Raw genomic sequence first — 20,138 nt, 5'->3', positions numbered from 1 at the left:
CTGCTGAGTCTCCTATATGACCCGATTGACAGCTCTCCGTGTCCCTCGTCCCTGCTGAGTGTCCTATATGACCCGATTGACAGCCCTCAGTGTCCCTCCTCCCTGCTGAGTCTCCTATATGACCTGATTTACAGCCCTCAGTGTCCCTCCTCCCTGCTGAGTCTCCTATATGACCTGATTGACAGCTCTCAGTGTCCCTCGTCCCTGCTGAGTCTCCTATATGACCTGATATACAGCCCTCAGTGTCCCTCCTCCCTGCTGAGTCTCCTGTATGACCTGATTGACAGCCCTCAGTGTCCCTCCTCCCTGCTGAGTCTCCTATATGACCTGATTGACAGCCCTCAGTGTCCCTCCTCCCTGCTGAGTCTCCTATATGACCTGATTGACAGCTCTCAGTGTCCCTCCTCCCTGCTGAGTCTCCTATATGACCTGATATACAGCCCTCAGTGTCCCTCCTCCCTGCTGAGTCTCCTATATGACCTGATATACAGCCCTCAGTGTCCCTCCTCCCTGCTGAGTCTCCTATATGACCTGATTGACAGCTCTCAGTGTCCCTCCTCCCTGCTGAGTCTCCTATATGACCTGATATACAGCCCTCAGTGTCCCTCCTCCCTGCTGAGTCTCCTATATGACCTGATTGACAGCTCTCAGTGTCCCTCCTCCCTGCTGAGTCTCCTATATGACCTGATATACAGCCCTCAGTGTCCCTCCTCCCTGCTGAGTCTCCTATATGACCTGATTGACAGCCCTCAGTGTCCCTCCTCCCTGCTGAGTCTCCTGTATGACCTGATTGACAGCCCTCAGTGTCCCTCCTCCCTGCTGAGTCTCCTATATGACCTGATTGACAGCCCTCAGTGTCCCTCCTCCCTGCTGAGTCTCCTATATGACCGGATATACAGCCCTCAGTGTCCCTCCTCCCTGCTGAGTCTCCTATATAACCTGACTGAAAGCTCCTTTGAGACTCAATCTTCTGAATAGGCGCAACAGTTTTCCCAAAGGGGATACTCCAATTGGGTTATTAACCATGTATGGTCCAAGGCACGCAGTAAAAATAGAAATGATTTATTACAATCCAAAAAAAATCTAAATTCAATTCCACTGAGGTAAGATTTATATCCACATATAATGAAAATGGTATTTCATGAGGCCGGCTCTCTTGAAGTTTTGGCCAATCATAACAAGCGATCCTAGGAGCATTAGTGTCTCACCTGCCATCACAAATAGAAGAACAAGAAACCTGAGGGACAGATTGGTCCATAGCCATTATAGAGGTGTAGCTATGGAAAGTCAGTTTGGTTCTAAAGGACCTAAATGGGGTTTTTTCCCCTGTAATTGTCTGGCCTGCACCAACATGGATAAAGCGGTGACTTTCAAAAATGCTGAAGGTGATACAATTTTTCATACCGCTCACAACATCACGTGTGGTGCAGATCGTGTCATTTATTACGCTGTCTGTCCATGTTGTCCAATATATGTTGGTATGACCACTCGCCAACTTAAGATACGAACATGTTCGTGATATTATGAATGCCCGTGATGTTAATGATTTAACAATACTCAAGCCAATACCACGTCACTTTAAGAGAGTCCATGGCTGTAACTCTAATCTTCTTCTTGTAGTTGGCATCGATCGAATTCTCAATGACTCATGTGGTGGTGATACGAAAACTAAATTGGCCCAGTTAGAAACAAGGTGGATCTCTAAAATTGGTTCACTACAGCCTTATGGGTTAAATGAAGTGATTCGTTTTGCTTCTTTTCTTTAATTCTTTAATTCTACTTTTGATAGTGTCTTATTATCTTTGTTTTTATATTTTATTTCTCTTTTCAGAATCTTTAGTGTCTTGATGGAATTTGATTCATGAGCTTTCATCCTTCTCACTTTGTGGCCTTATGAATCTTCGTCTCAACACCTGCTGTTTCATCATTTACCCTTTAATTTCTTGTCTTGTGTGTTGTATCTCATGTTTACATATTTATTTATGGATTTTTTGTGAATATATTATTTTAGGGTATTTATATTTGGTAGTCATTATTGTGACTCACTATATTTATTTATAATTACCTTATCTTTCACATTCACCAATGATTGTGCTTGATTTTGCTATGTACATATTAATACATCTTTAGATTTATTAGTACACACACTCTATTTATATCAGTTGTCACCTTTGCACTCAACACTTTATTCCCTTATTAATACATGCCTTTTTTCCCGTTCCACCATGGCATCTTATGTATTTCCTGTGGTGTGCGCTTGTGCTGGCCGGCTGGACCCGAGGTGCTGTAGTAACGTGGATGGGGATTGGTAACGTGGGACGCCGGTCTAGCTGCTTCTGTTTCTTTCACGGCTGATGCCAGCGCCATATCCCCACAGCATATAAATAACTGGCACTATCACTCACTAATATCTACGCCCCCTTGGAAAAAGCAACGAAGCGAAACGCGCGTCGGGGTCCTTTCTCCTTGCAACCACCATCCCAGGTATTGCCCATGTTTCAGTAGCAAATGTTGTTTAACCCATGTATCCTGAAAATTTTATTGCTAGCATTACACAGCACTTTGGCACTTTGCATTAGCATCTAGGATTATTAACTCTGATTCCATGGGCTGCTTATATCTATATTTAATTGTTTAGCACTTTTAGGCACATTGCACTTTTTTTGACATCACACATGTAATGATTTTTCCACATGTTAAAGCTGCCTTTTTAGGAAGTCTTATTTCTTACCTATGCAATTTTTTTTACCCATTTGGGATTTATTTTGTTTAAATTCGGGTATATACTTCCTGACTTTTTATCATTGTGCTATTATTTATACTAGGCTTCATTTTGAACCTATTTGTGTGCTGCTTGGAGTTTACTCTGCCATGTTCTACATATTGATGTTTTCCTCTGAATAATTTTGTTAATTTTGTTAATAATCTACTTTTATTTTAATTTTATTTTTGTCTGGCACTTCCCTTGCTTTTATGTATATCTTGACTTCATGGAAGTAGACATACAATATTTAAGGTCTTTCTTTTGAATTTCTGATTGATTTCTGTGTTTTCGCAGTTTCTTTTGACCATGGACTTTAAAGCTAGAGACCAGGCTAGCCTCTCCAATATTAATTCTATTTTAAAAGGAGAACATGTGCAGAGTGGCATCAATGCGAATGGGAGCATTCTTAAATTAAAAAATACAGAGATGCCCTAATGTGGCTACCAGGTACACATGAATTGGCCAATTTATGCATTAAACGCTCTCATTTTTTCATATTTCCAGTGCAGTAATGCAGTTCAACTTTCATGTTTGCACAGTGTGCTGCCTTATTTATTTGACTGTATACGAGTTGGTCACTCTAGGTTCAGCACCTGTTCACACTTGATCTATGTTTGGATGTGACGGTCAGTTTTTTGAAATTCCTATATAACCTGACTGACAGCTCTCAGTGTCCCTCCTCGCTGCCAAGTCTTCTATATGACCTAATTGACAGCTCTCAGTGTCCATCCTCCCTGCTGAGTCTCTTATATAACCTGATTGATAGCTCTCAGTGTCCCTCCTCCTTGCTGAATCTCCTATATCCTGATTGACAGATCTCAGTGTCCCTCCTCCCTGCTGAGTCTCCTATGTGACCTGATTGACAGCCCTTAGTGTCCCTCCTCCCTGCTGAGTCTCCTATATCCTGATTGACAGCTCTCAGTGTCCCTCCTCCCGGCTGAGTCTCCTATATCCTGATTGACAGCTCTCAGTGTCCCTCCTCCCTGCTGAGTCTCCTATATCCTGATTGACAGCTCTCGGGGTCCCTTCTCCCTGGTGAGTCTCCTATATCCTGATTGACAGCTCTCGGGGTCCCTTCTCCCTGCTGAGTCTCTTATATCCTGATTGACAGCTCTCAGTGTCCCTCCTCCCTGCTGAGTCTCCTATATCCTGATTGACAGCTCTCAGTGTCCCTCCTCCCTGCTGAGTCTCCTATATCCTGATTGACAGCTCTCAGTGTCCCTCCTGCCTGCTGAGTCTCCTATATCCTGATTGACATCTCTCAGTGTCCCTCCTCCCTGCTAAGTCTCTTATATCCTGATTGACAGCTCTCAGTGTCCCTCCTCCCTGCTGAGTTTCTTATATCCTGATTGACAGCTCTCAGTGTCCCTCCTCCCTGCTGAGTCTCCTATATCCTGATTGACAACTCTCAGTGTCCCTCCTCCTTGCTGAGTCTCTTATAACCTGATTGTCAACTCTCAGTGTCCCTCCCCCTGCTGAATCTCCTATATCCAGATTAACAGCTCTCAGTGTCCCTCCTGCCTGCTGAGTCTCCTATATCCTGATTGACAGCTCACAGTGTCCCTTCTCCCTGCTAAGTCTCTTATATCCTGATTGACAGCTCTCAGTGTCCCTCCTCCCTGCTGAGTTTCTTATATCCTGATTGACAGCTCTCAGTGTCCCTCCTCCCTGCTGAGTCTCCTATATCCTGATTGACAACTCTCAGTGTCCCTCCTCCTTGCTGAGTCTCTTATAACCTGATTGTCAACTCTGTGTCCCTCCCCCTGCTGAATCTCCTATATCCAGATTGACAGCTCTCAGTGTCCCTCCTCCTGCTGAGTCTCCTATATCCTGATTGACAGCCCTCAGTGTCCCTCCTCCCTGCTAAGTCTCTTATATCCTGATTGACAGCTCTCAGTGTCCCTCCTCCCTGCTGAGTTTCTTATATCCTGATTGACAGCTCTGTGTCCCTTCTCCCTGCTGAGTCTCCTATATCCTGATTGACAACTCTCAGTGTCCCTCCTCCTTGCTGAGTCTCTAATAACCTGATTGTCAACTCTCAGTGTCCCTCCCCCTGCTGAATCTCCTATATCCAGATTGACAGCTCTCAGTGTCCCTCCTCCCTGCTGAGTTTCTTATATCCTGATTGACAGCTCTCAGTGTCCCTCCTCCCTGCTGAGTCTCCTACATCCTGATTGACCTGATTGACAGCCCTCAGTGTCCCTCCTCCCTGCTGAGTCTCCAATATTCTGATTGACAGTCCTCAGTGTCCCTCCTCCCTGCTGAGTCTCCTATATCCTGATTGACCTGATTGACAGCCCTCAGTGTCCCTCCTCCCTGCTGAGTCTCCAATATCCTGATTGACAGTCCTCAGTGTCCCTCCTCCCTGCTGAGTCTCCTATATCCTGACTGACAGCCCTCAGTGTCCCTCCTCCCTGCAGAGTCTCCAATATCCTGATTGACAGCCCTCAGTGTCCCTCCTCCCTGCTGAGTCTCTTATATCCTGATTGACAGCCCTCAGTGTCCCTCCTCCCTCCTGAGTCTCCTATATCCTGATTGACAGGCCTCAGGGTCCCTTCTCCCTGCTGAGTCTCCTATATCCTGATTGACAGCCCTCAGTGTCCCTCCTCTCTGCTGAGTCTCCTATATCCTGATTGACAGCCCTCAGTGTCCCTCCTCCCTGCTGAGTCTCCTATATCCTGATTGACCTGATTGACAGCCCTCAGTGTCCCTCCTCCCTGCTGAGTCTCCAATATCCTGATTGACAGTCCTCAGTGTCCCTCCTCCCTGCTGAGTCTCCTGTATCCTGATTGACAGCCCTCAGTGTCCCTCCTCCCTGCTGAGTCTCCAATATCCTGATTGACAGCCCTCAGTGTCCCTCCTCCCTGCTGAGTCTCCTATATCCTGATTGACAGCCCTCAGTGTCCCTCCTCCCTCCTGAGTCTCCTATATCCTGATTGACAGGCCTCAGGGTCCCTTCTCCCTGCTGAGTCTCCTATATCCTGATTGACAGCCCTCAGTGTCCCTCCTCTCTGCTGAGTCTTCTATATCCTGATTGACAGCCCTCAGTGTCCCTCCTCCCTGCTGAGTCTCCTATATCCTGATTGACCTGATTGACAGCCCTCAGTGTCCCTCCTCCCTGCTGAGTCTCCAATATCCTGATTGACAGTCCTCAGTGTCCCTCCTCCCTGCTGAGTCTCCTATATCCTGATTGACAGCCCTCAGTGTCCCTCCTCCCTGCTGAGTCTCCAATATCCTGATTGACAGCCCTCAGTGTCCCTCCTCCCTGCTGAGTCTCCAATATCCTGATTGACAGTCCTCAGTGTCCCTCCTCCCTGCTGAGACTCCTATATCCTGATTGACAGCCCTCAGTGTCCCTCCTCCCTGCTGAGTCTCCAATATCCTGATTGACAGCCCTCAGTGTCCCTCCTCCCTGCTGAGTCTCCAATATCCTGATTGACAGTCCTCAGTGTCCCTCCTCCCTGCTGAGACTCCTATATCCTGATTGACAGCCCTCAGTGTCCCTCCTCCCTGCTGAGTCTCCAATATCCTGATTGACAGTCCTCAGTGTCCCTCCTCCCTGCTGAGTCTCCTATATCCTGATTGACAGCCCCCAGTGTCCCTCCTCCCTGCTGAGTCTCCAATATCCTGATTGACAGCCCTCAGTGTCCCTCCTCCCTGCTGAGTCTCCTATATCCTGATTGACAGCCCTCAGTGTCCCTCCTCCCTCCTGAGTCTCCTATATCCTGATTGACAGGCCTCAGGGTCCCTTCTCCCTGCTGAGTCTCCTATATCCTGATTGACAGCCCTCAGTGTCCCTCCTCTCTGCTGAGTCTCCTATATCCTGATTGACAGCCCTCAGTGTCCCTCCTCTCTGCTGAGTCTCCTATATCCTGATTGACAGCCCTCAGTGTCCCTCCTCCCTGCTGAGTCTCCTATATCCTGATTGACCTGATTGACAGCCCTCAGTGTCCCTCCTCCCTGCTGAGTCTCCAATATCCTGATTGACAGCCCTCAGTGTCCCTCCTCCCTGCTGAGTCTCCTTTATCCTGATTGACAGCCCTCAGTGTCCCTCCTCCCTGCTGAGTCTCCAATATCCTGATTGACAGCTCTCAGTGTACCTCCTCCCTGCTGAGTCTCCAATATCCTGATTGACAGCCCTCAGTGTCCCTCCTCCCTGCTGAGTCTCCAATATCCTGATTGACAGCTCTCAGTGTCCCTCCTCCCTGCTTAGTCTCCAATATCCTGATTGACAGGCCTCAGTGTCCCTCCTCCCTGCTGAGTCTCCAATATCCTGATTGACAGCCCTCAGTGTCCCTCCTCCCTGCTGAGTCTCCAATATTCTGATTGACAGCCCTCAGTGTCCCTCCTCCCTGCTGAGTCTCCAATATCCTGATTGACAGCTCTCAGTGTCCCTCCTCCCTGCTGAGTCTCCTATATCCTGATTGACAGCCCTCAGTGTCCCTCCTTTCTGCTGAGTCTCCTATATCCTGTTTGACAGCTCTCAGTGTCCCTCCTCCCTGCTGAGTCTCCTATATCCTGATTGACAGCCCTCAGTGTCCCTCCTTTCTGCTGAGTCTCCTATATCCTGATTGACAGCCCCTCAATGTTTAGCCAAAGTATGAAAAGTGTCTCCAACACATAGTAAATTTGGTGAAAGACAAAGTTCCTATTTTTCCAGCACAAATTAAACAGGAATTATGGCGCAGTCCTTTTAATGTAACATAGTAACATAGTAACATAGTTAGTAAGGCCGAAAAAAGACATGTGTCCATCCAGTTCAGCCTATATTCCATCATAATAAATCCCCAGATCTACGTCCTTCTACAGAACCTAATAATTGTATGATACAATATTGTTCTGCTCCAGGAAGACATCCAGGCCTCTCTTGAACCCCTCGACTGAGTTCGCCATCACCACCTCCTCAGGCAAGCAATTCCAGATTCTCACTGCCCTAACAGTAAAGAATCCTCTTCTATGTTGGTGGAAAAACCTTCTCTCCTCCAGACGCAAAGAATGCCCCCTTGTGCCCGTCACCTTCCTTGGTATAAACAGATGTGGTTGATTCATCTGTAGTATAAAGCATGGCAGGTAAAATCAATTGCTAAAATCCTTTTTTTGCTGCCAGTGAATAAGAACAATTATTCACACCTCATCCACTTCTGATGGGAGCGTTACTATGTATCAGTGTGCGCTATATCATAAAGCACAATAGTAGAGGATACATAATAAAGAGCGTGCACCACCCGAACAAGCGCATACGTACTGCACGCACCTCATTATAACACCCCAGAGGAGCAGGAGACGTCATTCATTATCATTTGTAATCTTTTCCCAGACTGCGAGATTCCAGATCATGAGTGACTCTGGAAACACCTGACAGAGGAAATGCCGGAGTATAGGAGAAAATAAAAGGATAGATAGATAATAGATAGATAGATAATAGATAGATAGATAGATAGATAGATAGATAATAGATAGATAGATAATAAATAGATAGATAATAGCTAGATAACAGATAGATTGATAGATAATAGATAGATAAATAGATAGATAATAGATGGATAACAGATAGATAGATAATAGATAGATAGATAACAGATAAATAGCAGATAGATAGATTAATAGATAATATATAGATGACAGATAGTTAATATATAGATAATAGATAGATAATTCAATAGTTATTCCAGGGCTGTAGGTTCTTTAGTAGTTTTCTTACTGTCCCAGTATTAGAAGCATTACAGGCCTGCGTGCACTGGTCGGGCCTATGACTACACTTCTCATGGTCAGTTATCTTAGTGCAATGATAGGAACCAGTCAGATCTCATCCCTAACTCTTACACACATGCTAGAAAAGCCGGAGGAGTTGTCATAGGGACAGATATCCACTGAACTCTCCACCTCTAGTGGTGGCTGCAGGTAGACAGAATGTCGTGTAACTCGATGGCCGCAGTTATTAGACTGATGTTTTGTGACAGTCTAAATGAAGGGAGCACAGGAGCAAGATTCACCGGATTAATAGTCGTGCGTCTTATTAATGAGTTTGGGGCATCTTTTAATTCTCATGCGCCACTTCCAGGCGTAAACTCTGATGGATTTGTCGGGCACTTGGCCACGTCTTGCCCTCCCAAGTTCCGCCAAGATCTGCTGATTCCTGTTTGTAGCCTGAGGATTTGGAGCTGTGCGCCAAGAAAACAGCGCTTAAAGGGAACGACAATCTGACCTTGCCTTCTCACTGCTGAGGTGTTGTTACAATGTGTCAGTCTGGAGTCCTGCTCCACTGACAATTGATTGACTTCTGGTCTTTAAAGGAGAAGTCTGTATTATAACCTGCACAATATTATTACTGACCTAAAGAAATTAATTTGCAAACCATCTTTTAATTTCTTTTGAGTCCCCATGACAGCTCTTCCTGACCATGAGATATGACAGTAAGACGGGCAATTATGGCCACCAACCGGAATCTGATTTTCTAACACTTGATGAGATCTGACTGATTACTAAGAAGCCTAATAGCCCTATGACAAGGCAGAGCAGCCAGAGCACAGGAAGTGTTGTCATGGGGCTGACCCAGTACTGGTGATTGTTGGACTGTTGTTGTTTTCTGCAATCATCATTTCAGTCTTCCAGGCGTTAATGCGACTTTCATGAATAAATCTCTTTCAAGGGCCCAGACTTGATCTCTGCTCTCCAGTGACAGGATGGACTTTTCCCAGAATGCTCTGCTGTTGAAAGGAATCTAAGTAATAAGGAAACACAGGGTCAGAGGGGGGGAGACTCCAGGGGCGAGTTAGGAGGCAGCGCAGGAGGAGGTGCGGAGATCAGCGGCCAAGAGAGAAGATATTGTCAGAATAATGTAAGAAATGTGCTGCTCATCTCAGTCTACAGGCAGCATATCATCCCTACTCTCCCCCAGAAAAGGAGGCAATGAAAAATCTGTGAAAATTGCTATCAGTCCTGATTTAAGCAGCACAGAGTATTTCAGGAGAACAATGTAACTAGTTGATCTCATTAGAGAAGAGATTTGTTCACTGATGTGCTAATGCAGGCTCGCTGGGTGAGGCGATTCCTCTAAGCCCAAGGTCCGAGTGGGCACATGGGCCACAGGTCTCGGTGCAGCAGGTGGTTGTTGCAAATGAGAAACAGGTAGCAGAGTTACTGGAAGCCACAGGCAGAATGGAGACATCCGGCAGACCAAAGGCAGGTAACAGAGTTACTAGAAGCCACAGGTATATTGGAGACGTCCGGGAGACTACAGGACAGGCAGCAGAGTTACTGGAAACTGCAGGCAGACCGGAGATGACTGGAATGCTGCAGACAAGTAGCAGCGTTTCTAGAAGTTGAAGGCAGACAGGAGATGTCCAGGAGACTGCAGACAGGTAGCAGAGTTACTGGAAGCCACAGGCAGAATGGAGACATCCTGGAGACCACAGGACAGAGTTACTAGAAGCCACAGGCATACCGGAGACGTCTGGGAGACTACAGGACAGGCAGCAGTGTTACTGGAAACCGCAGGCAGACCAGAGATGTCTGGAAGACCTCAGACATGTAGCAGAGTTACTGGAAGCTGAAGACAGACAGGAGATGTCTGGGAGACTGCAGACAGGTAGCAGAGTTACTGGAAGCAACGGGCAGAATGGAGACATCCTGGAGACCACAGCACAGGTAATAGTTACTAGAAGCCACAGGCATACCGGAGACGTCCGGGAGACTACAGGACAGGCAGCAGTGTTACTGGAAACCGCAGGCAGACCGGAGATGTCCAGAAGACTGCAGACAGATAGCAGAGTTACTGGAAGATGAAGGCAGACAGGAGATGTCCGGGAGACTGCAGACAGGTAGCAGAGTTACTGGAAGCCACAGGCAGAATGGAGACATCCAGGAGACCACAGGACAGGTAACAGAGTTACTAGAAGCCACAGGCATACCGGAGATGTCTGGGAGACTGCAGGACAGGTAGCAGAGTTACTGGAAACCGTAAGCAGGCTGGAGATGTCCAGAAGACTGCAGACAGGTAGCAGAATTACTGGAAGCTGAAGGCAGACAGGAGATGTCCAGGAGACTACAGACAGATAGCAGAGTTACTGGAAGCTGCACGCTGATAGGAAATGTCTGGGAGACTGCAGACAGGTAAGATAGTCACTGGAAGCCGCAGTCAGACAAAAGATGTCCTGGAGACCATAGAAAAGCAGCTGGAATGCTGGAAACCATAGGCAGACAGGAGACGTCCTGTAGACCATAGGCAGCAGCTAAGCAGGTCAAAGTGTACTTCCAAACTCAGAATCTTGGTAGCACTGAAGACCCAGACCCAGATGTGTGTCTTCATGAGCCTTATATAGGGGTAAGCGGATAACCACTTGGAAGCACACTGGGCCATCTGCAAAAAACAGACGTGGACCACAATAGAGTTTACCGGACCGGGGTGAGGGGTGCAAAGTGAGAATCTGGGACAGGTTCGTAACAGATAACAGAAATAAGGACAGGGATGTATCATGATGAAGGGAAGGAATGGAGCAGGAGATCATGACACAGAAGGCAGGACTGTGGATCTTGTGGGAGACCACAGACTGCTAGCAGAAAAGGCAGGATACCCAGCAGTGCAGAGTATTTCAGAAGACAGGTGTTTATCACATGTCAAACTGAATGCTCAAAGTGGAATAATTAGAGTCTGCAGCAGCTCTAGTAAAGGAACATACTCTCATTTACACTGATGGGGGTCAAATCCCTGATTAGGCTGCAAGGCTCATTAAAAGCTCAGGGCTGGGAACCTCTTGCAACAATGATTTGTAGCAAAAAATTCACTCACTTAAGTAAAAAAAAAATTTCTTCTCCAAATGTGAACAACACCTATAACTTACATTGTCATTACCTGTATTTATGTGGCACTCGTAAGATCAAGAACCTTAATGAGTTATTTGAGGGGGCCCTACGTCAAGAGGACCTTTCACCAAACTATTCATGTTGACCTGGATGCAGAATGTAATAGGCGGTGAAGGGCAGATTACTATTTTTATCTATGTATAATATTACCTCTCCATTGCAGATATTAGCAATCAAAATATTTGGCACCTAAGCAGTATTTTTTTTTAATTCTAAGTGGGCGTTACCAGAGAGATTTCACTGGGGGCGTGTACGTCTTCCTCTTTCTGACACTGACCAATCATAAGCAGGCAGTAACATCCTGGGAAAAGAAGGGCACGCCCCAACCTCAGCAGTGACTACCAGTCTGCTCTCCACACTGCAGAGTGAAGACAGGTGCTGGAGCATAGCAGACCTGGGCCTGATTTACAGACAGCTTTGTGTTCTCATAGCCAGCCGTCAGTGTGGGGGAGGGGAAGTACAGCAGAGATGGCAGCACTATTGATTGTCAATGCTATCATGGCGGAGTGTTCTTCTTTCCCCACTGTGTTGCTGTGTGTCAAGATTGGTCTGTGTCAGAAAAAGGAAGAAGTACCTGCCTCCAGTGAAATCTCTCTGGTAATACTAAAAAAAAAATTAACTGTTTAGGTCTGTGCCAAAAAGAGACAAAAGAAAAAGAAAAAAGTTTTCTTTGCTCTGCAGCCTCTATTACATCCTGTGTCCAGTTCAACATTAACAAATTGTTGAAAGGTCGTCTTTAAATCGTCAGTACTACTTGTGCAGAGCTGGTGCAGGGGGCTCGTCCTGTGCAGTCGCCAGCACAGGATTCCCATTTCTCGGCTCCTCTATGAACTATGTGAACAATGCCACAGACTCTGCTGTTATGTGATAGCGAGGAAGACGCCTATTTTAAGGCTTAGAGATGTGCAGGCGGCCAAAACATTCAGTGACGTCACTCAGAGCTGCACATCACCAGGCCCATATAACGATAGCGATACATGTCCCGCCCGCTGCACAAGGTGGGGGAGGGGGATATAGGCCCCAAATGTAGGGTCTCTAAATATTGTTTATTCATTTTCAAATACCGGTAAAATACAAAAGAGGAATAACAAGCAAACGAGAACATCTATGTGTTCGCAATAGAGGGAGCACCACAGGCTACACGGATCCTGAGTTACATCCTGTATTATACCCCAGAGCTGCACTCAATATTCTGCTGGTGCAGTCACTGTGTACATACATTACATTACTGATCCTGAGTTACATCCTGTATTATACTCCAGAGCTGCACTCACTATTCTGCTGGTGCAGTCACTGTGTACATACATTACATTACTGATCCTGAGTTACCTCCTGTATTATACTCCAGAGCTGCACTCACTATTCTGCTGGTGCAGTCACTGTGTACATACATTACATTACTGATCCTGAGTTACCTCCTGTATTATACTCCAGAGCTGCACTCACTATTCTGCTGGTGCAGTCACTGTGTACATACATTACATTACTGATCCTGAGTTACATCCTGTATTATACTCCAGAGCTGCACTCACTATTCTGCTGGTCCAGTCACTGTGTACATACATTACATTACAGATCCTGAGTTACATCCTGTATTATACCCCAGAGCTGCACTCACTATTCTGCTGGTGCAGTCACTGTGTACATACATTACTGCTCCTGAGTTACATCCTGTAATATACCACAGAGCTGCACTCACTATTCTGCTGGTGCAGTCACTGTGTGCATACATTACATTACTGATCCTGAGCTACATCCTGTATTATACTCCAGAGCTGCACTCACTATTCTGCTGGTGCAGTCACTGTGTACATACATTACATTACTGATCCTGAGTTACATCATGTATTATACTTCAGAGCTGCACTCACTATTCTGCTGGTGCAGTCACTGTGTATATACATTACATTACTGATCCTGAGTTACATCCTGTATTATACTCCAGAGCTGCACTCACTATTCTGCTGGTGCAGTCACTGTGTACATACATTACTGATCCTGAGTTACATCCTGTATTATCCTCCAGAGCTGCACTCACTATTCTGCTGGTGCAGTCACTGTGTACATACATTACATTACTGATCCTGAGTTACATCCTGCATTATACCCCAGAGCTGCACTCACTATTCTGCTGGTGCAGTCACTGTGTACATACATTACATTACTGATCCTGAGTTACATCCTGTATTATACCCCAGAGCAGCACTCACTATTCTGCTAGTGCAGTCACTGTGTACATACATTACATCACTGATCCTGAGTTACATCCTGTATTACACTCCAGAGCTGCACTCACTATTCTGCTGGTGCAGTCACCGTGTACATACATTACATTACTGATCCTGAGTGACCTCCTGTATTATACTCCAGAGCTGCACTCACTATTCTGCTGGGGCAGTCACTGTGTACATACATTACATTACTGATCCTGAGTTACATCCTGCATTATACCCCAGAGCTGCACTCACTATTCTGCTGGTGCAGTCACTGTGTACATACATTACATTACTGATCCTGAGTTACCTCCTGTATTATACTCCAGAGCTGCACTCACTATTCTGCTGGGGCAGTCACTGTGTACATACATCACATTACTGATCCTGAGTTACCTCCTGTATTATACTCCAGAGCTGCACTCACTATTCTGCGGGTGCAGTTATTATATCAGCCTGACACTGAACAAGCAGGTCCTAGTTACCATACTATTGTTTTAGGATTGTAGAGATTCAGCTTGGTCTTCTCTGAGCTCAGGGTTTGCAGAGGATAATTTCGGTGTTTAGTTACATCATGATTGGTTTGTTCAGGGGTTTACGTATCTCCACTAGTGATGAGTGAATATACTCGTTACTCAGGTTTTCCCGAGCACGCTCGGGTGATCTCCGAGTATTTTTTAGTGTTCGGAGATTTAGTTTTCATTGCCGCAGCTGAATGATTTACAGCTGCTAGCCAGGCTGAGTACATGTGGGGGTTGTCTGGTTGCTAGGGAATCCCCACATGAACTCAGCCTGGCTAGTAGCTGTAAATCATTCAGCTGCGGCGATGAAAACTAAATCTCCGAACACTAAAAAATACTCTGAGATCAGCAGAGCGTGCTCGGGAAAACCCGAGCAACGAGTATATTCGCTCATCATCACTAATCTCCACCATTGATGCCTATACTTGTAGTTTATAATAAATAAATAAAATTATTATTAGTTTATAATCTTCTGTCTATTCACAGCTAACATGAAAAAGCAAAGCTGCAGTGTAAAGTATGGTTGAGAGATTAACAACAGACTGCAAAGTCCTAACAGAAAATGCAGCGGAGCCGGAATCAGTGAACGTAGAACAGTAACCAGGGAAGAGATACTAAAAAGAATGGGGACAAGTTAAGGATTTTTAGACTACTACAGACTCCAGCAGACAATGTACCTGAGGTGGAGCCACTGAGCACAGCTGTGCTGCAGCACATACAGGGAGTAGTTATTAGTGTGCTGGGGTCAGGTAGCTGCTGAAAGGCACCTCACTTTTATCGGTTACTTGGGGCTTCCATTGTTCTGTGTCACTGATACAAGGTTCTATGAGTTTATTATTGTTCAGATTTATAACTTTCATAACACCAGATGTTCTCAGATGGGGGCACAAACTTTCTCCTCTGCCTGAGCTGTGGCTCCTCTTATCAGTCAGCAGGATATGATTCACATGTTACTTTGTAGCTCTTGTCACCTGTTTGTGCTTCTATCTCCCACGTTCCGCTGAGATACGTGACGCCGCGCTACCTGTACCTGACATGATAAAGACCACGGCTGGGACAGGGCCCATCAGTCCTAATGGCCCCACGTGGCACCGCGCCCTATCCTCTGACCCCGCGATCAGGCTCAGCATTTCTATCACTTCCTTGTATCAATAATTGTTTGGCCAGACATTGTGACGCTCATTAACTGCTACGTCACATTTCTGTGTATCCTTGTTATATTTACAAAGCGACACACAGTAACAACTGCATCTGGGGGGACAGAGGGGACTATAGGGATAGAAGTCTGGATAAGACAGAGGAGTCTGGAGGAGGAGGACAGAGGAGACTATAGGGATAGAAGTCTGGATAAGACAGGAGTCTGGAGGAGGGGGGCAGAGGAGTCTGGAGGAGGAGGACAGAGGGGACTATAAGGATAGAAGTCTGGATAAGACAGGAGTCTGGAGGAGGGGGACAGAGGAGTCTGGAGGAGGAGGACAGAGGGGACTATAGGGATCGAAGTCTGGATAAGACAGAGGAGTCTGGAAGAGGAGGGCAGAGGAGACTATAGGGATAGAAGTCTGGATAAGACAGACAGAGGAGTCTGGAGGAGGAGGACAGAGGAAACTATAGGGATAGAAGTCTGGATAAGGCAGGAGTCTGGAGGAGGGGGACAGAGGAGTCTGGAGAAGGAGAACAGAGGGGATTATAGGGATATAAGTCTGGATAAGACAGAGGAGTCAGGAGGAGGAGGACAGAGGAGACTATAGGGATAGAAGTCTGGATAAGACAGAAGAGTCTGGAGGAGGAGGACAGAGGGGACTATAGAGACAGAAGTCTGGATAAGACAGAGGAGTCTGGAGGAGGAGGACAGAGGGGACTATAGGGATAGAAGTCTGGATAAGACAGAGGAGTCTGGAGGAGGAGGACAGAGGAGACTATAGGGATAGAAGTCTGGATAAGACAGAGGAGTCTGGAGGAGGAGGACAGAGGGGACTATAGGGATAGAAGTCTGGATAAGACAGAGGAGTCTGGAGGAGGAGGACAGAGGAGACTATAGGGATAGAAGTCTGGATAAGACAGAAGAGTCTGGAGGGGGAGGACAGAGGAGTCTGGAGGAGGGGGACAGAGGAGACTATAGGGATAGAAAAAAACACAAAAATTGAGCTTGACTTGAGTTGGTACTAGTGATGAGCGAATATACTCGTTACTGGAGATTTCCCAGCATGCTCGGGGGTCCTCCGAGTATTTTTTAGTGCTCGGAGATTTAGTTTTTCTTGCCGCAGCTGAATGATTTACATCTGTTAGCAGCATAAGTACATTCCCTAGAAACCAGGGAACCCCCACATGCACTTTATGCTGCTAACAGATGTAAATCATTCAGCTGCGGCAATAAAAACTAAATTTCCGAGCACTAAAAAATACTCGGAGGACCCCCGAGCATGCTGGGAAATCTCCAGTAACGAGTATATTCGCTCATCACTAGTTGGTACACATGCAGAACTTAAACGCATGTTCACATTGGCCACAAAACATTTTGTCTGCCCTGAGGCCAACATTGACACATGGTAAGGTTTTAATATTAGACAGTGTAGGACTGTCCTAATCAGAGTTACCTTGTCATGGTGGGATGGCTTTTATGCTATTTTTTTGATAAAAAAAAAAAGTATTACCGTACTAAAAACTAAAAAGCTTTTCATTTACTTAGCTACAGCAGGATTCTTGCCCACTTTTTCTCTTGTAGGTTTTATAGCAGATAGAAGTCTGGAAAAGAGCAGAGCAGTTTAGAGAAGACAGAGGAGTCTGGAGGAGCACATGGGAGTCTGGAGGAGGGGGACAGAGGTGACTAGAGGAGCACATGGGAGTCTGGAGGGTGACAGAGGAGTCTGGAGGATGGGGAAAGAGGAGACTGGAGGAGGATGAGACAGAGGAGTCTGGAGGAGGAGACAGAGGAGTCTGGAGGATGGGGAAAGAGGAGACTGGAGGAGGATGAGACAGAGGAGTCTGGAGGAGGAGACAGAGGAGTCTGGAGGATGGGGAAAGAGGAGACTGGAGGAGGATGAGACAGAGGAGTCTGGAGGAGGAGACAGAGGAGTCTGGAGGAGGAGACAGAGGAGTCTGGAGGAGTGGGACAGAGGAGACTGGAGGAGGACAAGACAGAGGAGTCTGGAGGAGGAGACAAAGGAGTCTGGAGGAGGAGACAGAGGAGTCTGGAGGAGTGGGACAGAGGAGACTGGAGGAGGACGAGACAGAGGAGTCTGGAGGAGGAGACAGAGTCTGGAGGAGTGGGACAGAGGAGACTGGAGGAGGAGACAGAGTCTGGAGGAGTGGGACAGAGGAGACTGGAGGAGGAGGAGGAGACAGAGGAGTCTGGAGGAGGGGGACAAAGGAGACTGGAGGAGGAGGAGACAGAGGAGTCTGGAGGAGTGGGACAAAAGAGACTGGATGAGAAGACAGGGGAGTCTGGAGGAGGAGGACAGAGGAGACTGGAGGAGGAGACAGAGGAGTCTGGAGGAGTGGGACAGAAGAGACTGGAGGAGGACGAGACAGAGGAGTCTGGAGGAGGGGGACAGAGGAGACTGGAGGAGGAGGAGACAGGAGTCTGGAGGAGTGGGACAAAAGAGACTGGATGAGAAGACAGGGGAGTCTGGAGGAGGAGGACAGAGGAGACTGGAGGAGGAGACAGAGGAGTCTGGAGGAGTGGGACAGAAGAGACTGGAGGAGAAGACAGAGGAGTCTGGAGGAGGGGGACAGAGGAGACTGGAGAAGGAGGAGACAGAGGAGTGTGGAGGAGGAGGACAGAGGAGACTGGAGAAAGAGGAGACAGAGGAGTGTGGAGGAGGAGGACAGAGGAGACTGGAGAAAGAGGAGACAGAGGAGTGTGGAGGAGGAGACAGAGGAGTCTGGAGGAGGGGGACAGAAGAGACTGAAGGAGGTTGAGACAAAGGAGTCTGGAGGAGGTGTCTGGAGGGTAACAAAGGACTATGAAGGGTAACAGAGGAGTATGGAAAAGGAGTGCTCAGGAGTTTGGAGAAGAGGTACCGATGAGACTGGAGGAGGAGGAGATAGAAGAGTCTGAAAAAGAGCAGAGCGGTTTAGAGGAGACAGAGCAGTCTGGAGGCGGAAGAGGCAGAGGAATCTAGAGGGGAGTCTGGAGGAGGACAAATAATTTTTGGAGAAGGAGGACAGAGGAATCTGGAGAGGACAGATGATTATGGAAGATAACAAAGGGATCTGGAGGAAACAAAAGGGCCCGGAAGAGAGGACAGAGGGATTTTGAGGGGGACAGATTGGTCTGGAGGGGACAAAGAAAGCCGTTAGGGAGAGAGGAGTCTGGAAGAGAACAGATTGGTTTCGAGGGAACAGAATTGTCTGGAAGAGAACAGTGTAATCTGGACTGGACTGATGAGTCTTGAAGAGGCCAGAGATGTTTTGAGGAGGAGGTCAGAGAGGTCTACAAAGAGGAAAGAGTGGGTGGAGGAGACAGAGAAGTCTGAAGGGAGATAGAAGAGTCTTGAGGAGGACAGAGAAGTCTGGTCTAAACAGAGGTCTCTGAATATATGAGTCTAGAGGGAACAGAAAAGTGTGGAGCCTGGAGGAGGATGGCAGCGCAGTGATGGGCATTGGAGGAAGCCTCTGCAGACCGTTGAGGTGTATGGGCATCCTTAATCTGTCGATGAATTCCTGGCTGAAATATGAACGGAAATGTCTATGGCCGCTTCAGCAGAACAATGCATCGGTCAACATGTTCCTTAAGTTATCACGCTTCTTCTACCTAATAAGTATAGACGCCATAGAGGCCGCGGATATTCGGGGTTGGTTGGCCGCGTGCCTTGTTAATCAGTGACGTTCGTCTGTTTCCTAATGAAGATTTTACAATGTTGCAAAAAAAAATAAAAATTCTCAAATCGCAAAGTGAACTCTGCGGCTGTCAGGAGCTTCTCTCCAAGAAGACGTGGTCTTAGTAAGAATGAAACATTTATTGCAGAGCCTTCCTCTGCCGGGTGTCTTGCGCTTCCTCGCCGCCTGTCTCTCCAGAAGATGGTTTTAGTCTAATTTGCTCCCTAGGAAGTTCAGTTGCATCTGTGACGTCTCATCGCCCGGAGCCAAGCGTATAGAAGGCTCTGTATAGTGATCTCGGTGGCAGTCAGAGACTCGCACTGATTCTGCCGCGATGCTGTCAGCGGCTGCGGTCAGCGGCGAGGAGACAATATCTGACCGGACAGAAGCTCCTGATGGCTGCAGCGCTTCATCGCGCCTCGTTACGTTTTTAATTGTATCTAATAAAGAAAAACTACAATTTAAAGGAAAACGCCAAAAAACGTTTTATCTTTTATTTAGAAAATTTCAATTTATTAAAAAAAAAAAAAAAAAAAATGTATTTCTCGCAGATCGAGGGCTTTTTTTATGGCTGCAAAAGGGCAATAAATCAGGATCCTTCAGGGTAGGTTCATTCTCAGCCGTAGATCTCGGCAGCGAAGTCATCACCAGTGGGCGGCGCTGTAACAAAAAAATTAAAATTTGTAATGTTTTTTTTTTTTTTAGCTACATTTCTTTGGCTGTTTGTATGTTCTCCCCATGGGGTTTCCTCCGGGTTCTCCGGTTTCCTCCCACATTCCAAAGACATACTGATAGGGAATTTAGATTATGAGCCCCATTGGGGACAGCGATGATAATGGATGTAAAGCGCTGCAGAACATGTTGGCGCTATAGAAATAAATATTATTATTATTAATCTCCTCCGTTCACTTCTGAGCACGACAGCCCGAACCTGATCTCCGATGGACTGAGGATGATGAT

The sequence above is a fragment of the Ranitomeya imitator genome, chromosome 2 (assembly GCF_032444005.1).
Source record: "Ranitomeya imitator isolate aRanImi1 chromosome 2, aRanImi1.pri, whole genome shotgun sequence".
Taxonomy (NCBI): Eukaryota; Metazoa; Chordata; class Amphibia; order Anura; family Dendrobatidae; genus Ranitomeya; species Ranitomeya imitator.
Note: the sequence above shows the minus strand (reverse complement) of the source record.